The sequence below is a fragment of the Bidens hawaiensis genome, unplaced genomic scaffold, assembly GCF_021521415.1.
Source record: "Bidens hawaiensis isolate Kalapana, Puna unplaced genomic scaffold, B.hawaiensis_p1.1 tig00014339_1, whole genome shotgun sequence".
In the NCBI taxonomy this organism is placed as follows: domain Eukaryota; kingdom Viridiplantae; phylum Streptophyta; class Magnoliopsida; order Asterales; family Asteraceae; genus Bidens; species Bidens hawaiensis.
The window spans coordinates 362,697-378,740 of NW_027492237.1; positions in this window are offsets into that span (position 1 = coordinate 362,697).

The following is a 16,044-nucleotide window of genomic DNA, read 5'->3' on the forward strand; positions in this document are numbered from 1 at the left end:
TATAAGTTCAAGTTTAGCCCGGGAATTACAGAAGTTAAAGGAAATGATGAACTCAAATGTTCCTGGCGTAATCCATCCTATAGATGAAGTTCCACTGACAGTTACAGAATATGCTGATTTGTACCATCAATTGGTGACGTCCAGATCCCAAAACGGTTTCAAACCCCAAATATGAAACTATATGATGGTTCATCGGATCCCGAGGAACACGTTGCACAGTGTAGAGAGCGTATGGAGATCAACCCAATCCCTATGGAAATCAAGGAAGCATGTCTTTGCAAGGGGTTTGGGTCTACCTTGACCGGAGAAGCCATGAAATGGCTACTGAGTATTCCTCCTAACACCATCACCTCCTTTTCTCATTTAGTTAACTTGTTTAATAACCAGTTTTCTTGCAGTAGAACGTTTGAGAAAATAACAGGTGATCTTTATAGTTTTACCCAGAATCTTGGGGAATCATTGAGAGATTTTATTTCCAGGTTTAGCAAGGAGTCATTGGAGATTCCAAATCTAAATCCTGCTTCGGCGGTGGAAGCTCTTAAGTTGGGGGTTAGAGAAAGACTCCTCTTTATATGATGATCTCGTTATGACGCCATGAAGGTCATTAGACGAAGCAAGAAGCAGAGCTCTGAGGTTTATCAGGCTAGAAGACGATAAGAAAAACTTTAAAAAGATCGATATCCCAAAGTATGATCAGACGAACAGGAAAGCCGAATCCCCGGGAAAATCATATCGATCAAAACCTTACTATAAGCCTGATAACCCCAGGATTAATGTAGTAGATGATGAAGAATATCCTAAGATCTCTGATTATTGTTTTTTTGTTGATATTGGTGGATTAATGTGTGCCATACGGGACTTAGGTGAAAAAGCCAGGTGGCCAAAGAAAACGGAAAGACAAGGAACCTGGAAAGACAAATCAAAATGGTGTGCCTTTCACGAGGATTTCGGGCACTTGAATGAAGATTGCATTGCGCTCAGAAGGGAGATTAGCTATCTTCTCAGCAAAGGCCACTTGAAAGAGCTACTTGGCCTAAAGAAGGGAAAAGAGCAAAATCCTGAGAAAGTTCCTGAAAGGGCAACTCCTCCACCAACGGATGCAAAAACAATCCTATTCATATCCGGAGGATCTGACATCTGTGGAACCTCTTATTCTGCTGCAAAAAGAATTGCTGATCAAAGAAAGTTAGAGGTGGCTGACAGACCAACAAAGACATCCATTCTCACTCAAGCAAAGACGATATCCTTTGATGAAAGCGATAGAGTCAATATTCAGGATCCTCATCATGATAGTTTGGTAATAACATTATATGTGGCTAACCATTATGTGCGCATGATCCTCATAGACGGTGTAATCTCTGTCAACATTATTCAACTAGATGTGCTGAGAAAGATGAATATTCCTGAGAAAGATGAATATCCCCAGTTCCTTAGTATTGGTTGGATTCAGTGGAGAAACTAAGAAAACTACTGGGGATATCAAGCTCCCAGTATATGTTGAAGGGATAAATAAAATGCAAAATTTTTTTGTTATTGACTGTTTATCTTATTGCAATATTTTATTAGATAGGCCCTGGATACATGACATGGGAGCAGTCCCCTCCACTTATCACCAATGTGTGAAACTCCCAAGTTCGTGGGGGGTTATCAAAATCATCAGCGATCAACAAGATGCAAAGAATTGCTACACCTCTTCTACGAAGTGTACTGCGAAATCCCATCAGGCATAGCAATTACAGAAGCCAGCATGAGACGTAATGGAGGCTTGGGAACAAGAAATTAAAGAAGTAATTCCTTATCCCCAGGATCCTGAAGTCAAAGTGCTGATAGGAACGAGCATTCATGAGGATATTGAATCAAAGTTGCTCGATTTCCTCAAGTCAAGACTGTCAACATTTGCATGGAAGCATGAAGATATGACAGGTATTTCCAAAGATATTATAACACATAAACTTGGAATTGATAATTCTTTCAGGCCGATCCATCAAAAGAGAAGAAAGTTCGCACCTGAGAGAAACATAATCATCCAAGAAGAAGTTGAAAAACTCTTGAAGGCTAATATGATTAGGGAAGTTCAATATCCCCGATGGTTAGAAAATGTGGTGGTTGTGTAGAAAAAGAATGGCAAATGGAGAGTTTGTGATGCATGCCAAAGACATAAAAACATCTTGCACCAGCCAGCAGAACCCTTGTATCCTGTTATATCCCCTTGGCCTTTCATGAAGTGGGGAATGGATATTGTTGGAAAGCTACCCAGAGCTCTAGGAGGAAAAGTCTTTATGCTGGCTATGACTGATTATTTCTTGAAGTGGATTGAAGTGGAGGCTTTTGTTCAAGTCAGAGAGAAAGAGGTTATTTCATTCATCAAGCGCAATATCCTGACAAGATTTGGAGTCCCAGCATAGATAGTGTGTGACAATGGCTCACAATTAATTGGCAATAGAACAACTAACTTCTGTGCCAGTTGGGAAATCAAGATGATCACCTCAAAACCTGTCCATCCTCAGGCTAATGGTCAGGCCGAGTCAAGCAACAAAATCATTATCAATAACATAAAGAAAAAGTTAGGGTCTAAGAAAGGAAAGTGGGCCGAGGAACTACCTTTTGTTCTTTGGGCTGATAGGACCACTTCAAAAAATGCTACTGGTCAGACTCCTTTCTCATTGGTATTTAGAGCTGAAGCCGTTATCCCGACATAGATGGTTATCCCTACGGCTAGAATCAGTCATCAGAATCCCGAAGATAATACTCAAAGTCTACTTGAAGATCTAGATGCAGTAGAAGAACTCAGGGATTTAGCGAAGATCAGAATGGCCTCTTATCAGCAGAAGATAGCAAAGTCCTACAACAAAAATATCAGGGTTCGTAGATTTCAAGAAAAGGATTTAGTTCTCCGAAAAGTTTTTCAGAATACTACAAATCCTTCGGATGGAAAGCTTGCACCAAAGTTGGAAGGTCCTTACTTGATTAAGTCAGAAGCAGGAAAGGGGGCATACAGATTGTCTACTTTGGATGGTGACTTATTACCAAGGGCTTGGAACGCTATCCACCTCAAAAAATATTTTATGTAAGACTTCTATCCCAAGGATAATTGCTATCCTGAGAAATTTAATAGTAATATTAAACAACTGAGGTATGTATTCGAATTTATATTTTTATTCATTTTCAATATTATTATTCTTTTATCATGATACTGACTTAAGCATTGGAGGGGTGTTAGCAAGGCTAACACCCACCCCTCACCTAGATTTGACTGTTTTGTAGCCTGAAGATATGTGGTATTCCCACATGGAATGAAGTTGATAAGGGCCTTGTCGCCAGTTTATTCCTAAGGTTTAAGGGGTTTTCACCTCTTCTAAGGGCCTTATCGCCAGGTTCTTCGGTCCTTGCTGTCAGTTGAGGTATTATTCTATGCCTTCTAAGGTTTAAGGGGTTTTCACCTCTTCTTAAGATCGCCTGTAGCGCATGTTTATTCAGCCGTAGTTCGAGAGGCGGGGCCAGCACTTGAAATATAGTGACTTGTTACCTTGCTATCCTTATCTATTAGTTTGAATCTAAAGTTAATGGTAGACATACCTTTCCTCTAGTTTAAGGGGGTTTTCACCTCTCCTAAGGGCCTTGTCGCCAGTTTATTCTTAAGGTTTTAGGGGTTTTCACCTCTCATAAGGGTCTTTTCGTCAATTTATTCTTAAAGTTTAAGAAGTTTTCACCTCTTCTAAGGGCTTTGTCGCCAATATATTTAAGCCTTGTCGCCAGTATATTTAGGCCTTGCCGCCAGTTTATTTGGGCCTAATCGCCAGAATTTCTGAATTTATTTTCAGGATAATGTTAACATTGCAGGTCTATTAGTATATCCCTAGAATTGGAGGAACATTCTGAAAAATAATCTTATTACAAGGATAAAATGGTCTATACATTATCATAGTTAGTAGCTATACGATTTTGGTATAATTTCCTATTTGTGAATATTCTACAGTTTGTATTGCTTGTCTTATTTATAAGACGAATTTTATGACTTGGTATTGGTTTATTGAATTTAACTTAAACTGTTATTAAAGAATTTCATTCCTAATAAACTCATTTTTTTCTAAAGATTTAATAACAGAAACGAGGGTAAAATAGCAACATAAGTCATAAAAAGCAGTTATACTAATATTATAGTGCATGAAAGGATGATTCAGGTTTCACTCAAAACAGAGCCCATCCACCTCAATCATCAGTTGTTCAAAAACATGAAATAAAAGTTAGCTTGGGCTTCATCCTGAACCAGGATCCCTCCACCCAAACCATTATCCTAGGCATATTATATTATCCATACACAACCAAAATAGAAATTGTTCAAACAACCAACAGAAACACATCAAATAACCTGAAAACTAGGCTCAAACCTTGTCACCATCACCCCGATCACCCTCCTTCTTCTCCACTTCCGTCACCTCACTGGCTCTCGTCTCCTTCACCACTTCACTAGAACTTGTCTCCTTCATCACCTCAGAAGTACCTGCAACCTCAGCTTCTTCAACCTTCTCATCCCCAGCATCTTCAACTTCTTTCTCCAAGCTGTAGAATTCCAGGAATCCATCACATAGCCCTTCGCTTGCACCTCCTCTGATATCTTGAGCATTGACTCCAGAATACTTGTAGCCGCAGACTTCTTGGCCTCTTCAATAAACTCAGCTTTCTCCAACTCGAATGAATCTTTAAGATCCACAATCTCTTTCACCTTCTTTTTATGAATCTTGTTCTTTATGTTTGCTGCATGTCGAAGATCGGCAATCTTGCCCTCAGCCTCTTTCAGAGCCAATTCAGCATCTTGGAGTCTTTGGTGGTAACTTTCGGTTCTCTGTTATTCCCATGTTAACATAAGTTTTCTGCAGATTATTATTTTCAGGATTTCATAAGGATACTTACTGTTCCGAGAAGACTGGAAAGATCTTGTAATTTCTTTCTGGCTTCAGCATTGCTCATGTCGGCAAAAGGATCGGTCTCAGCTGAGGTGGTGGCCTTCCTTTTCTTTTGGGCAGCACTCTTTTGGCGAGTAGTTGGAATCCTCGGCTTTGGGGAGAGAGTCTTGGAATGCTCCTGTTTCACCACAGTCCTGTCCTCAATAAAGTCGTCCAGGTCGATCAAGCTGAAGGAAGATTTTAGTTTCAACATTTTTGTGCAATAATTTATCAAGTTATTCTCGGGAAAGCAAAATCCTAAGGATTCTTTGAAATACCCAAAATACTTACCAGAAGACATATTTTTAGAAGACCTCGCGGCAGTCGTGCAGCTTTCTCCTATTTCTCCTTCCAACCGAAATTCCCTTTCTTGTGCCGAAATTTTGAACAAAGCCTTAAGCCTTCTATTCGTGTCTTTCCTGTACCTTACCAAATCCTCAAAAACAACTGCAAAAGAAAAGATATATTAACACAAACTGTTGTAAAAAGAAATTATATCCTAAGGATTTCCTACCCTTATGAACCCATTCAACAAGCAAGTTCACTCCGTCGGGAATCGAGTCACTGCGTACAAAGAAGAATTTCTTCTTCCAATCGTGGTCGTTAGCAGACACTTTAGGGACCACATAGAGATGGCTGGTTTTGGATTCAAGGCAATAACGGTGAGACCTGTGTGTACGAAGGTTATAGGTCGCGGCTATCTTGGGAATGCCTATGGACTGTTCGTGGGTGCTATTCAAGCGATCTATTGTGGATAAGACTCTCCACACCATTGGCATAACTTGGGAGTAGGAGAGGCCGGTGATATCAACAAACTCCTTGATAAGCGGCGAAAATGGGTACAAAAGGCCGATCGAAAAAGGGTAATAGAAGAAACAAACCCAGGTTCTGGATGAAAAGTCAACTTTGGCTTTGGGGTCGTATGGTCTGATGACGGCCTTTGTGGGTAACAAGCCGGAATCTTTGAGAAATCGAATATCGAGGTCCTTGAAAAGACACTGATCCTCATCAGTGGCGGGGATGTGACCCTGATCGATGAAATCCTTAGAGGTTGCGAAAGAATAAGGATTTAGCAATCGAGGGTTTCTTTTTCTCATTATCGTTCGAATTAAAAAAGCTTCAGAAAATTAAGAAGATGAGGAAGAGAGAAACTGACCTAGATATCAAGCGAAGGAGAGAGTATTATGATTTAGAAATTTGGGTCTGGGTTAATTATAACCTAGAAAGGACGGTTTTAAGTTTTCCTCAATTCACGTGCCGCCCTTTCAAGTCGCAGAAGATATTTTCATTTTTGAAATTTAAAATTTTTACAGCTGTCACGCGCTAACTGTAAAATTTGGGGGCAATTGTTGGGAGCAGATTTTTTATCCTCAGGATTGATCACGATTTAAGGATTTCGACCTATCCTGCCGATGCAAGTATTCTGAGGATTATATTTGACTAATTCAATTGTCCTTTATTATTTTTGTTTGTTTTGCAGATAAGACCACGTGTTTAATATGCTAATAAGAACGTGGGTTTGCAACGGCTATTATTAGGGCTTCGTCAACTCAAACGTGGGCAGCAACGGATCATGGGAGACTTACTCTAGGGTTTATTCCAGATTTCTCGGAATTTCAGTTGTACTCTTTTGACTATTTAAACGAGCTGATATGATCGATTAGAACACACACTTCACTTACTTAGCTATCAAAACACATTGTAACACTAAGCATACGATTTTTTATCAGCTCCACCAGTTGTAACCCTTTTTTGTTATTAATAAAAGATACGGTGATAGTTTTCACCGTCCGGGGGTTTTTTGTGCCTGAGATCCACATCATAAAGGGCTTTTTCCCTCGAAATCAAATCATTGTATTCACTTTACTTGATCAAGCACTTTACCTCACATACGAATTTGATCACTAAATTACCTTGTTAATTTTTGACCGAAACAACTATAAGTTGGCATATAACGATAACTAATTTAGCTACTTGAGAAAATGTGTCATGAAAAACGACTCCCTTTATTTGAGTGAAACCCTCTAACAAGACGAGCTTTATATCTTTCAATTTCACCATTAGTCTTATATTTTATCTTGTAGATCCATTTAGAATCAGTGGATCGCTTTTCTTTCGGCAAGTGTTCAAGCGCCCACGTCTCAATTTTTTCAAGGGCTTGTGTAACGATTCCGGCAAAATCAGGTATACCCTAACCGGCATATACTACTTATGTGTTATTTAATAATGAATATGTGAATTATGATGCGTTTATACAAGTATGTATGATTCAAAGTACGAATTATACTCGATTATACAGTTAATCGGATTGGAAATACGATTAACCGATTAACGGTTATTGAAGCCCGAACGATCGGGGATTTCATTATAGACGAAATATATATTATTTAGTGATGTTTGCGAAGTATTAAAGCTTTGAGATAAGTAAATTAAAGCACAGAAAAAGGATTTCGATTTAATGGTACGTCGGTACGTTAAACGAAACCTTTAATACCAAACCGAGCAAGAGACGATCGAGCAAGCCGAAAAAGATGCACAATTATTAATACTATGATGTTTTAAGTTAATAAATGTCATGGTTTAAGTTTTAAATCGGTTTTATATAAATTTCATTTTTAAGCCGAAAAACGACCGTTTTAGCCTCGTTTTAAGCCGAATTAAACGTTTAATCGAAAAACGAACTGAACCAGATTATCCAAAACATTATCCGGATTACGAGAATCTGAATATGTGGCCACAAATGAAGTTGTGGGTCCCACCCCACCCATCTACTTGGTCCGATCGGACCCCCCCTCACCAAACAACAATTCATTTTCTTTTTTTCACAACATATTCAACCATATTCACATTCTCTCAAGATCAAGAAACCAAAAACCAAGCTTTTTAACAAGAAAAACCGAGGTAAAATCTTGCTATGTACGTGTTTAAGTTCGTTTCTTGAGTTTTCTTTCAAGAAAATGAGGTTTCCAAGTGAAAAAGGGTGAAAACCCGAGATGGAACCGATTCTTGCACGATCAAGTGATGTATACGGGTTATACAAGGGATCTTGGTCCAAGATAGGAGTTAAACGAACCAAAAACGAATTTTTACGGTTAAATCGTTGTTTTTATATCATAACCGAAACCATGAAAGAAATGGGTTGATTTTGGGTGTAACTTGCTTGGTGTGGTGTTATTGTGCTTGTAGGTGTTGTATCTAGTTGCTAGCAAGGGCTAGAAAGCGAGATTCTTGCGGTTTGAAGCTAGAAACTCAAGGTAGTTCGGTTTTGTGTGATGTTTGTATATTTGGACAGATTGTGTTTCGTGTAGAGTTAGGTCATGAAATTTTACAAGGATGATCTACACATGCAAATATGAGTTCTGTGAATTTTTGGTAATTTTGGGATAAAGGATGAATATTTGGTGAATTTAATGCTCGGTTTTGGCCAAAAATGGTGAAAAATAGTTAAATATCATGAAAAAATTTTGGAAAATTGCAGATAAGCTTTTTATAACATGTATAAGTCACACACAAAATTTGAGGTCATTTGGAGAAGTCTAAGTAGGCTTTTCGGTTAAACGAGTTCTAGGGTTTTCTAGTTCGGTTTTAGTGAAAATGGCATTTAATAAAGGATTTTGGTTCTGGAAAAATTACAGGAAACTATGGAGATGGCAGGGGTCATCCAGGAAAAATTTGGAATTTTTCTAAGATCGTTTGGTATTTACGACATATTTAGTGATTAAATGGTGTTTAAAAATAGATAAATAAATGTTAAATATAAAAATTAATTCTGGAAATATTTTTATAAAATTCCCCACTGTCAAAAAGTGATTTGTACAAAATTTCAAGATCCGAGACTAAACGGATAATTATTTGTGCTAAAACAAACTTTTAAAGCTTAAAACGTGTAAACCGGTAAAGTTCGCATAAGCGAGCTGACTGGTGTATAAAAACCCTAAAAATGAACTATTTTCATATAATTAAGTTAAACAAGTAAAAATGAATCATCCGAAAATAAGTTGGATGATCTGAGTGTTTTTAGCCTATTTAACAGTTTCCGGTACGATAATGACGGAAACGAGTCCCGCGGCCAATCGGGACATCTAAACCGAGCCCTAATTTCACAACTTAGTTAAATTATCAATTAACAACTATTTTCGGGTCGTGTGTGACCAAACTCATTTTTGAAACATAAAAATGGATAACCGTGCTAGGCACGCAAAACAGGAAAAATGACTAATGGTAAATCTGACTAGTGAACTCTATAAGATATCACAATCTGAGTCCGGTGAAAGTGTTTCTGGGTTAACATTGCCCCCCAGAACGGGTACAGTACTGGGTTAACTGTGTCCCCAGATGTACCGGTTAACACGGTTAAAGTTATGTTAATAGTGATTGTATAGTAACGAACTTAGGGATCATATTACAGATTTGGACTAGTAGCTGGAGTGTTGTATTACTAATTTGCCTACGATAAGGTGAGTTTCACGAGCCCATTTTTCTGAATTGTTTTCAAATATTTTCCCGGGGTGGAAGCATGTTGCTAATAAAATGTTTAAGTACATACTGAACGCATGGAATTGCGTGTATTTATAAATATTTGATTGTACGGGAATCGTATGGAATGGGTACATTACTGGGTTAACAGTGTCCCCAGATGTCCCCGGAAGTGTTTCTGGGTTAACATTGCCCCCAGAATGGATACAGTACTGGGTTAACAGTGTCCCCAGATGTCCCTGGAAGTGTTTCTGGGTTAACATTGCCCCCGGAATGGGTACATTACTGGGTTAACAGTGTCCCCAAATGTCCCTGGAAGTGTTTCTGGGTTAACATTGCCCCCGGAACGAGTACAGTACTGGGTTAACAGTGTCCCCAGATGTCTCTAATATATGATTAACATAATGATTTATTACTGTTTATTTAAATTAGTGAAACTCACCAACTATTCGTAGTTGACCCGTTTTCTTTACATGCTTTCTAGGTACTCCCAAACTGGAGTAAGTGCTACATGCTTGATGATGCGTGCTATTTGTGGAAGTTTATTGATCATTTCGTATTAAATATGATAATGTAATGTTGGTAAAACTTATGTGCTATCGCCTAAACGAGAACTAAACTCGGAACAATGTAATTTGATGTAAATTAATGTAGTGGTGTTTTCTTTATAAGCAATGCTGTTGATATCAGATGTGTCTGTTGCATCCCGTTTACGTTTCCGCTGCGGTTACTGGGTGTTACAGAACTTGGTATCAGAGCCATTGGTTATAAATGAATTAGGATGTCTTTAAAATATACCTAGAATATAACCGGTAGCTCAAGTATTATAGGATCTGAATATCAACTAATAATATATCGTGACGAGATCTGGATGAACTTGGATGGAAAAGTGAGTTATTATGGTCCAGAACATAATAACAGACTTGCCTGCGCGAGGGAATTCAGGGGAAGTCACGGGGTACATTAATAGGTAAAATCGGCAACATATGTGTAAGTATATGATAATATTTTTATGTGACAAAGTTGTATAAATGTGTGTATATTAATTTAATTATGATTTACATTATGAAAGGGACTATATGTTTGCTAACTTGTGTACAGGTAAGCATGTCAAGATCACGAAGTTTATCGATAGAGGAGGACCCGGAGGAGGCCCGTTCCGGGGACTCTAGGAGTGTACGTTTAGCTTCCAGCACCGAGCCTACTGAGACTAGCCATAGGAGTGCTAGCTTGTCCTCCCCTGCTAGGGTTACCAGATCTCCCACCCCACCCGCACCACAGGTCGCCCTTACCCCTCCCAGACCCGGTCCCCGCCTCACGGCGCGGATCAGTGTCCCTTACGTCCCACCTACCTTTACCCCACCCAGGTCCACATACCACAGGGGCGAGTCCTCCCGCCCCCAGACCGGGCCTGTGCCTCCACCCGTGTGGGGTACCCCCGGGCCGGTGAGGGATGAGCGTCCCTCCGCTGAGGCTGCATGGCTCCGGGTGCTCACCGAGCAGTTGAATGAGCACACCACCGCCTTGACGGTGGGTATTCAGAGGAGGAATCACTTGGCGGATTGCATACTGGACAGCCAGCATGCGATCGCGCAGCTGAAGAGGGAGGACGCCTACTCCCAGTGGATGATTGACCGGATGGAAACACGGATCCGGGGTTTGATGACAGTGTTAGTGGGGATGGTGGCAGTGTTGGTGTGGTTGGTATACCACCGTGTTTAGATCATGTAGGGTGGTAGTAGACAGGGTCCGCTTTTTGATACTCTGTGTAAGCAGTTAGTGACGATGCTAACATAGAGTGAATCTTGGGTAGTTTTAATACAGTCACTAGCCCATAGGGGGTATTTTTTTTGGGGATACCATTGTAGATATTTTGATGTATCATTCAAGCACTGACCCATAGCGGGTTATGTCGAAACGATGCCGATGTAGAACTGATGTATGAAAACGTAATCTATGGGCTGACGTTAATGTAATGTGTACTGATGATTATGTAAAATGTACTAATGTTTATTAATGAATGGAATATGTATTGTGTATTGAGATTGGAATGTGTATTAATTATATGTATTTTTCTTAATGTTGTGTAGAATGGCACCTAAACGGTCAGCTCAAATGTCAGAAGCGGATGTGAGTCGTCTGATTGCTCGACAGTTAGAGGCGGCGATACCGGATATAGTATCGCGCATCGCCGCCAGTATTAACAATACGACCAATCCAGACCCTGCGAGCAATCAAACGACCACCAATAATGCTGGCGAACAAAATGTTAACCCTCCACCGAGCGGTAACCCGATTCCGAGTAATGACGCGCCGCCTAGGGTGGTCGTTACAGACAGTAATGGCCCTATACCCAGTGTAGAAACGAACCGCACTGAACCGACTCCTGCAACAAGGGGATGTTCAATTAAAGATTTTATGTTGTGCAAGCCCCTAGAATTTAGTGGGTCTGAGGGACCCAATGGGTTGGTTAAGTGGATTGAAAAAATAGAGTCGGTTGTGAACATCAGTAACTGCCCTGAGGAATACATTGTTAAGTATGCTACCTGCAAGTTCACGGACCATGCCTTGACATGGTGGAACACAATAGTGCAAACTCGCGGTCAGGCAGCGACAAACCGCATGACTTGGACAGAACTCAAAGCCCTTGTTCTGGAACATTTCTGCCCGAAAAACGAACTGCAGAAGTTAGAAAACGAGTTGTGGAACTTGGAGATGCAGGGGGCAGACCACTTGGGTTATACGAACCGATTTAATGAATTGTCGCGATTGGTGCCGTGGTTGGTCACCCCTGAGTCAAAGAGGGTGGAGCGTTATATATGGGGACTAACTCCAGTAGTAAGGAGTATAGTCAACGCTGGGGGACACCAGACATTTGAGGGTGCGGTGACGCAAGCTGGTATTGTCACATACGATTTCGTGAGGAGTGGGTCACTGAAGGTGGCATGAGAGTCTGCCGGAGGAAAGCGAGGTACGTATGATAATAGGACCCCGGGGAAGCAGCAAGACAAACGTGCCAGGCCCGCTGCCCAGAACTACGCCATGACTAGTTCAGGCGGAAGGCAAGAACCGCAGAAAGGAACGTTTCCTAAGTGTGGGAAATGCGGTTACCACCATGGTGGCGTATGCAAAGAGGTGGTGTGCCACCGGTGTGGCAGGATTGGGCACTACGCACCGAGTTGTAGGACAAACCTGAACAATCCGAACCGACAACCACAACCTATCCGTGCGCAGCCATTTAGGACCCAACCAGCCCGACAACAAAACCCACAAGGAAACCAAATGATGACCACTAGCCGTGCTTGCTTTGAATGCGGCAGCACAGATCACTTCAAGAGAAACTGTCCGAAGCTGAACCAGGGAGGAAATGGGAGGCAAACTGTGGGTCAGGCATCGTCGTCCAATCCGGCGCGAGGCCGAGCATTCGTGATGGGGGCGAACGAAGCACGCCAGGACCCCAGCGTAGTGACAGGTACATTCCTCGTCTCTGATCATTACGCTTCTGTATTATTTGATACAGGCGCCGATAGAAGTTTTGTTTCTGTTACATTCCTATCGATAGCAAACCTTCCGATTAGTGAACCCATAGAACCTTATACCGTAGAAGTCGCTAACGGTAAAACCATGATAGTTAATCAGATAGTTCGGAATTGCCCTTTTATTCTGAACGATCAATCCTTCCTGATTGACTTATTACCGGTAGAATTAGGTAGTTTTGACGTGATAGTGGGAATGGATTGGTTAGCACGTAACAAAGTGGAAATAAACTGCAAAAAGAAAATCGTCAAGATCCGGGTGTCGGATGACGAAGAGGTGTTAGTGCAAGGAGAGAAGTCAGGCACAATGATACCATTTATATCCCACCTCAAGGTGTTAAAATATATACGCCAGGGATGCGTGGCGTATCTAGCAAGCTTGACGGCCACAGATTCTGATGAGAAACGGGTGGATGATATCCCGGTGGTACGCGAATTTCCACAAGTTTTCCCAGAAGAACTTACTGGATTACCGCCAACCCGACAGGTCGAATTCAGAATCGATTTATTACCTCAAGCTGGCCCTGTTGCTAAAGCAACCTACCGACTTCCACCGTCCGAGGTGCAAGAATTATCCAATCAGTTGCAGGAATTATTGGATAAAGGATTTATACGTCCTAGTTATTCCCCGTGGGGTGCACCTGTATTATTCGTGAAAAAGAAGGACGGGAGCCTTAGAATGTGCATTGATTACAGGGAGTTAAACAAGTTAACCATTAAAAATAGGTACCCTCTTCCTCGAATTGATGACCTGTTTGACCAGCTGCAAGGTGCGAGCTATTTCTCAAAAATCGATCTTAGATCAGGATACCATCAGGTTAGAATTCGGGAAGAGGATATCCCAAAAACCGCATTCCGGACTCGCTACGGCCATTACGAGTTCTTAGTTATGCCTTTCGGGCTAACGAATGCGCCGGCAGTGTTCATGGACCTCATGAATCGAGTCTGTAAACCCTACCTCGACAAATTCGTCAACGTGTTTATTGATGATATTTTGATTTACTCGAGAAGTAAAGAGGAGCACGAGCAACACCTAAGAATAATTTTAGAGCTTCTGAATCAGGAGAAGTTGTATGCAAAATTCTCCAAGTGTAACTTCTGGTTACAGGAAGTGCAGTTCCTCGGTCACGTTGTAAACCATCAAGGAATACACGTTGATCCGAGTAAAATTGAAGCAATTAAGAATTGGCAAGCGCCTAAAACGCCAAAAGAAATCCGCCAATTCTTAGGCTTAGCTGGATATTATCGTCGATTTATAGAGAAATTTTCCAGCATAGCCCAACCTTTAACTCTCCTGACTCAAAAGAATCGACAGTGTGAATGGGGAGAAGAGCAGGAAACGGCGTTTCAAACGTTAAAGCAAAAATTGTGCCAAGCGCCGATTTTAAGTCTCCCCGATGGAGACGATGGTTTTGTCGCGTATTGTGACGCATCGCGTAGAGGGTTAGGATGCGTGTTGATGCAGAATAATAAGGTTATAGCCTATGCTTCCCGACAGTTAAAAGTGCACGAGAAAAATTACACTACTCATGACTTAGAACTGGGAGCGGTTATCTTCGCACTTAAAATCTGGAGACATTATCTCTACGGTACAAAGTGCACCATCTTCACTGATCATAAAAGTTTGTAACACATATTTGATCAGAAAGAACTAAATATGAGGCAACGAAGATGGGTCGAGTTGTTGAGCGATTATGACTGTGATATCCGTTATCACCCCGGCAAGGCTAACGTTGTAGCCGATGCCTTGAGTAGGAAAGATCGGGTTAAGCCATTGCGAGTGCGAGCGTTGGGGATGATAGTCCAGTCGAACCTTTCGGACCTGGTTCGAGTCGCTCAACGTGAGGCGTTGAAAGAGGAACAATTGGAAAAGGAGGGACTTTACGACAATGAGAAGAATTTCGAACAGCGCGTGGACGGAATTCTCTATTTCAAAAGTTGGATTTGGATCCCGACCCTCCGTGATCTTCGTGAATTAATCATGGACGAAGCACATAGATCAAAATATTCCATACATCCGGGGTCGGATATGATGTACAAGGATGTGAAGGAGTTCTACTGGTGGCCAGGTATGAAAAAGGATATCGCAACGTATGTCGGTAAATGTACGACTTGTGCGAGAGTTAAGGCAGATCACCAGAAACCCTCGGGAATGTTACAACAACCGGAAATTCCCGAATGGAAGTGGGAGCAAATCACGATGGATTTTGTGACACATCTTCCTAAAACGTCCCGAGGACATGATGCAATTTGGGTAATCGTGGATCGATTAACCAAATCGGCACATTTTATCCCGATTAGAAATAATTATAACACAGAGAGACTTGCGCAGATTTATATTAATGAAATTGTGTCTCGTCATGGGATACCCATCTCAATCATCTCCGATCGGGATAGCCACTTCACCTCCAAGCTTTGGCAAGCTGTGCAAGAAGCGCTGGGAACGCGTATTGATCTAAGCACAGCTTACCACCCTCAGACCGATGGTCAGTCTGAGAGGACCATCCAAACCCTGGAGGATTTGCTTCGTGCATGCGTACTGGATTTTAAGGGAAATTGGGATCAACATCTCCCACTCGTTGAATTTTCCTATAATAACAGTTACCATAGCAGTATAAAGGCCGCGCCTTACGAAGCATTGTATGGTCGGAAGTGCCGATCACCACTCTGTTGGACTGAAGTGGGCGACAATCAGGTTATTAGATCAGACCTGGTCCAGGAAACGACCAGCAAAATCCTTGAAATTAGGAGCAATCTTAAGGCCGCGCGGGATCGGCAAAAGAGTTATGCCGATACCCGTAGAAAACCGTTGTCGTTTGAGAAAGGTGATAAAGTGTATTTGAAAGTATCACCTTGGAAGGGTGTAGTCAGATTTGGAAAGGCGGGGAAGTTAGCCCCGAGATATATTGGACCCTTCAATATTACTGCAAAAATCGGTCCCGTAGCGTACCGATTAGAACTACCCGATGAATTGAGTGCAGTTCACAACGTGTTTTACGTATCGAACTTGAAAAGATGTCTGGCGGATGAAACATCGGTGTTACCTTTAGAGGGTGTCCAAATAAATGATAAACTCAATTTCGTAGAGG